Below are 6,557 nucleotides of genomic sequence, written 5' to 3'. Positions count from 1 at the left end.
TTACATAAACTTTATGTAATGTAAACTTTTTACAGATTTCAATCAAAGTCCTTCAAAAGAAGGCACCGTGCTTACCACATACAAAAAATGGAAAAAGGAAGTTAGAAGAAGACGATTACATTAACTTTACGTAACGTAAACTTTTTTATAGACTTCATTACATAAACTTTATGTAATGTAAACTTTTTATAAACTCCATTGCATAAGCTTCATTAATGAAATCAAGAGCCAACTAGAAAGCACACTTCCTCACAATATCTAACACTATACATTTTATACATCACGAAAATTAAATGGACAGAACATGTCGGTAGCATCCTCGGTTGCTGGAGGAAGGATACTTCCACTTTAGTAGCATTATTATTTAAAAGTAGCACACTAAGGAAGATATTTCATTACACCTTCAGGAAGGTGATGGTTACCTTTAACTGCAAAATGCCCACTAATAAAAATTATCTGTTACATTTCGTAATGATAAAGTTGTATAATTTGATTTTATCAGATTGTAACTAAACTTCAATAGGGGTGGATGATCAAAGTGAGACAATTCAAACTATTACCTTACAACACACAAAAAACGCAAAAGACTCATTTAACAACACTAAGTTTATACAAGTCTGGTTGATGAAGGAAACAAGGTAAACATAATTACCTTTTTCATATTTCAAAATATATTTCGTCACTCTGGAACCGCCATGATTTTTCTTGTTATCGTGAAATTACCGAAGAGTTCAATTCGTCAGGTATAAGGTCATCCAAACATACCTGTAAAGAATTAAAAAAGCTAAATAATGTTGCTTGCTGATCAAAGCACTGATTTTTAAGATGTTAAATGCATTAAAAAACGTCTCTTATCATATAAGGTAATCGCGGTTAGGAAACATGCTATAACGGAACTGTGTCCACATGCAGGCAAAATAGAGAGAGAAAGAGAGAAATATTACTAAAAACATACTCTGAAAATTTAAGTAAATCGCATCTCCACTGCAACATAAGATATCTAACCTTGAATGACCCATTCATCCCCATCATGAGCAAAGATAGTTTCCTGTTCAACATAATTATATTGTAGGGACCCACGTGGACCCCACACACCCTCATCTCACCTGGATCGCTAATCTCACATCACCTCAGAGCGCAAAATGTGCGGACACAACAAACACAGCATACGTCACGCCATCTTTTATGCACATATCCTCTTTCATATTATTGTCAGACCAAATGTATTATTATCACCGTATGCATTACAATGCCAGCATTCCAGCCATATGTACCATAGCTTCAGCCATACCTTGTATATCGCTTTATATATATATATATATATATATATATATATATATATATATATATATATATATATATATATATATATAATCTATCTGCCTATATATCCATCCGGGGATGTTTTGTGTTATTTTGTAATCATCTGCCTGGCTTTCATATTATACATCAGTGTCATATTATACATTCTGGCGCTGGCAGCTGTACTTGATGGAAGGCACTATTCTATTCTAGCATGCATAATAAAACCAGCAGATTTTATAGCATTAAATTGGTAATATCAGGATGACTAGCTGGTTATGTTATCTGGCACTGAATGGCGATGATTTAATTCTACGTGACACGTGACATTTACTTTGGTTTGATGCAACACATTTAAGTAATAAGATGTAATGAAATACATGCCTTAATACCGCTTAAGAAATTCGGGAATATAGAATATCGTGACACTTCATATTTGGAAGATCTTGCCATAAATAGGTTACGAGCATCAGATCATAACATGAAAAATTTAGCATACTTTTGCATACTTGTGAGGTTTTCTGCTTGTTTCGCATCAATTAATCTCGCCAGTAAAAGTAACTAACAATTCTTGCCAAATTATCCCTTAAAGGCTTCGTTAAATAAGATTTTTTTATTATTTGTTTTCCATTCCATTGCCATTGTCTTAGTTCCCACGGGATTATCGCTGGAAAGGCCTCACGGGGCTCTAATTTATAAGCTGGTACTCTGCCTAATACGAAAGTCTTCGATTTTTCATTCCAGAGTTCTTGTTTTGCTTTAATTTCTCCTGCCACTGCAGGATTTTCTTGAGCCCTTTCATTCGTTCATAACTGTCTTATATTTTCCCTTATCGAGCACTGTTATAAGAAAAACAGTTTCTTTCAAGACACGCCTGCCTTAACCACTTCAATGAGGTCTTCGAGGCAGAGCTGAAATGACCTCATTTCCAAGCGGAATGAAAGATTAATACTAAGAGAAACAGAAAATAAGCATAAAAGAAAAGCTAGGCATATTTTTTATTTTCTCTTAGTATTATTCTTTCATTTCGCTTGGTGAGTCTGTGTCTTGGTTCCCTTGACCTATAACTTTTGCGGTCCTTATTTCCTCTTGTTTTATGTTCACTTTTATACCTATTTTTAATGCTGCATTGCCATTTTTTGTAATTTTAAATATTTAATTTTTTTTTTATTTTTTTAATACCGTGAGTCTATCTGTAGTGGAAATTATTTTCCTTTTTAGCCTTGGAAATGTGACACGTGTCACGAATATATATATATATATATATATATATATATATATATATATATATATATATATATATATTTTTATATGATTTATATACAATCATAGCTACAAATGTCGTTTAATATCAAATATATCGAGAGTATCTCCGATGGAGAATTATCACCGAAGGGGAATTTATATATATAAATATATATATATATATATACCACCGCGCCATCGGAGATATATATATATATATTTAGCTTCATGATTATATATATATATATATATATATATATATATATATATATATATATATATATATATATATATATATACATATATAATATATATAATTTATATATATATATATATATATATATATATATATATATATATATATATATATATATATATATATATATACCAAGCGCCTTTGTATTACAAAAGCGTTTGGTACTGGTTCCTTTCATTTTTCCTGCGGCCTTGGTTGAATATGTTGTCATACGCTATTAAGTGACATAAAAGCATATATATACATGTACATGTATAAATTCTTAAACAGGTCCTTCACTATCTATACCAATGCCCTAACAGAAATAAACCCCTAGGGAAGCTATGAATAAATTTTTACCCCAAACATATTATTTTTCATTTTGACAATACAAGGCAGCGGAGAGCCTCAGGCCACGTAATGAATGTACTTGGAAATAATGAAGGCTGAGAGACAAGAATGAATAAAGAAAGAAACACTTCATTATAGTTCGATTTGAGTTATGATGATGATGCTGATGATGTGGAATGGTTTCGAGATAATGGAATGAAACGGACGAGGCACTCGAGAAGGTTTCCATTCAAATTATCACAACGGAGCAAAAGAGATTTCAGATGGGTAGCAGCAAGATGAAACAATAAATCAGGGTTCCATCTAAAACGAGGGAAATACAGGTACAGTACACGAAGAGGACACCAGGGGTCAGTCTAAATGGAAGGAAATCAAACGTTCAGTAGCACTGAGATGCACCTCGGAGATTCGAGGGAATTTATCTCTCCACGTTTCCTTCCTGCTTTGTATCCCGTGTGATTAATCATGGAAATGGGACAGCGCGATGAATAGAGAGAGATCTGGCCATGTCGTTGATCCACAGAAAGGGTAACATTTGGGGGAAATCAGTACTAAGCAATGACCCTTTCAATTTAGATGGAAATCCGACGCGTGTAGCCCTTAACAATTCAACATTTACTCGACGTTACTGATCCGTGAAAAAGGATTTAATATATTTCATCGGGGATATTTTCGTTTAAACCGAGGCACAAATCTAGAATTCTGTTAAGGAAAAGCTGAAAAAGCACAAAATAAAACAATGATTATACGAAACGATAATCCCTACGCCGTTAACATACATCACTGTTTGTGATGTCCAGCGTTTCAGAATTCATCACGTAATCGCAGTTAAAAGTACCGCCATGGAATTTGTAAATGTCACAGGTGAAGAGGCACGTCATTAACAATCCAGGATTTGCATAAATGAGGGGGATTTAACAGCCAGCCACTCTGACACAGTACCAGGGCTTATCAATGGACTATGGTGTATGACGTCAGCCATAGTGCTGTGAAGTGATGGTTCCAAATATTTTATCATCCGTGTTTATTCTTTCTTCGAATTTTTTATTTCTACCGTTTTACTGGTTATTCAGGTTGTACTGTATATAGTTTACCTCTCTTGAACCACCAGACGTACGTCGTTTGTTTACTTTCATAACTCTAATTAAATGATGTCCAGATTCAATTGAGATCATTACCCGACTAAACATACTAAAAAAAAAAATATTTAAAACATTTTAAAACACTTTTATTACAATGCACTAAAAAGTAAAAAAAAAAAAATTTATTTTGAGACACACCAGGATTTTCTAACAATTAATCACGTCTACAGAAATAAAAGCGTGGGCGCCAAATACGGAAGGCAACGCTACAAAGAAGAAAAATATATATATATATATATATATATATATATATATATATATATATATATATATATATATATATATATATATATATATTTATTTATTTATTTCTAGTAGCATTTCCTTCCATGTTTAGAGCCCACGCTTTTATTTTTGTAGACATGATTAATTGTAAGAAAATACTGGTGTCTCAAAAAATGATTTTTTACTTTTTAGTGCATTTTGATGAAAGCGTGTTTTTAAAAAAATCTATATTTTTTTTATCTTATACTTATTAGTTTTGACAGAGATTGTAACCAATTTATGATTGTAGCTAACAAACATTGAACGTAATGGCCTGTCGAACCAAAGGTTTGAAAAATCCTTAGATTTATTAACTTATTCTACCGAGTCTAAGAAGGTATGAAAAATCCGAAGAGTTTCATACAAATACTGAGATACTGTTCGAGGTCACTGTAGGGTCACTAGAGGTCACTGCTGACCCACTGATCATGTATGGTTGTATTGTCACTGGAAATAAGTAACCTTACAAAATTTCAAGTCCACCGGACGAAGGGAACAGGTAGAAAATTGAGCTAAAAGTTTTGACCCAAACAGACACACAGACAGATGCATAAGTCAAATAAAAGAATGTAATAAATAGCAACATGACATTTGTCACTATGGAGAGGAAATTCTAGTGGAAATCAGCATTATTAAAAATATGTAAATTAATTAAACTTTAAACCTTGCATGAGAAAGACATTTCCTTTCTCGTTTCATAAAGGGAGTTTTGCAATGAAATATTATTAAGGAAAAAAAAAAGAAGCAAAATAAGAAGTGAAAAATTGGATTTCACTTTGAATACTTTTTCTGCATGTTTAGATTCCTACGAGATATTTTAGAATATGAATTTTAAAAACGCTACCACTTGTATCTCATTCTAAGAACAATTATGCATATATGTTATAGGATCTTAAGTCAATTTAATTTTGAATGTTTCTTTTCATCCAGTGATATATAATTGTTGCGAAATCCTATTTTCTTAAAAGCTACTGATAATTTTTTTGTATTTGAAAAAGGGAAGGGGGCATTTCAACACAGTACCAGGGAAATGTGATTATATTTTCAGTATAATAATCTTTTTCATGTTATAGAAAATATGGTTTCCAAACAAAAAAAAATGAAAAATGCGCAATGCAGAATAAATTTTAAAATTTGTTCACTACTGTGTATTATTCATTCTTATACTTTAAAATCACAGGATTTAAAAATAATTAGAAACGAAATTGTTTCGCTGTGCCTATTTGTAGCCAGAGGAACTAATTTCTTGCACTCAAAAATACGAGGAAAAAACCCTGAATATCGATCGCTAAGAATTCCAGCTGGATTTGGATTAAAAGGGTACTGTCTCCTTTCGTGATCTTGCGTCCCCTTACTTATTTACTCTATCACAAATTCTCCTGATTTAGTTTCCACTCAGTTACAGCATAAAGTAATGCTGCCTCTCATCTTTAAGGAAGAACGAGTGCTAAGTTTCATTCCACAGAAATAGAGCTGCAAGACTCCTTAATGGCAGCACACATCTGAACGACACAAAATACGACAAATTTGTTAGCGATCAAGTTTTAAGGGCAGTCTTTTTCTCTTAACAGCCGTGAAGAACATGTTTATGTCTGCCCATTTAATAATCTTAGCATCTCCGTGGTAGTCGGGGTGGGGTAGGGGCATGGAGGGTTTAACATCCTCTTATTTTAATATTTTCTTAACTGACTGGTGCACCTGTTGCGATCGAGTCATATCTAACTGCACAGTTAGCTTCCTGATTCATCAGAGAACCATATGATCTTAGCATTCAAACCATTAGTTGTATCATGGGTTTTGTGCCAAGCTGTTTGCTTAAATTCGTTTTACTGAGTTATGTAATAACACGGATTTTAATATTATTATATATATATATATATATATATATATATATATATATATATATATATATAAATATATATATATATATATATATATATATATATGGTTATATATATAAAATATATATATATAATATATATATATATATATACATATATATATATATATATATATAT

General features: G+C 32.0%; 1 long non-coding RNA gene across 1 annotated transcript in view; it reads right to left on the bottom strand.

The window, feature by feature from the left end:
- Window positions 1–233: 233 nt before the first annotated feature.
- LOC136851746 (uncharacterized) overlaps window positions 234–6,557 on the bottom strand; it is a 51,649-nt gene continuing 45,325 nt past the window's right edge. Inside the window, exon 4 of the long non-coding RNA XR_010856960.1 lies at window positions 234–765. This is a non-coding gene — a long non-coding RNA (uncharacterized lncRNA). The remainder of the gene's footprint in view (window positions 766–6,557) is intronic.

This window comes from Macrobrachium rosenbergii, chromosome 24 (genome assembly GCF_040412425.1).
Source record: "Macrobrachium rosenbergii isolate ZJJX-2024 chromosome 24, ASM4041242v1, whole genome shotgun sequence".
Lineage (NCBI taxonomy): Eukaryota > Metazoa > Arthropoda > Malacostraca > Decapoda > Palaemonidae > Macrobrachium > Macrobrachium rosenbergii.
Note: the sequence above shows the minus strand (reverse complement) of the source record. Positions and strands in the feature narration are given on the sequence as shown.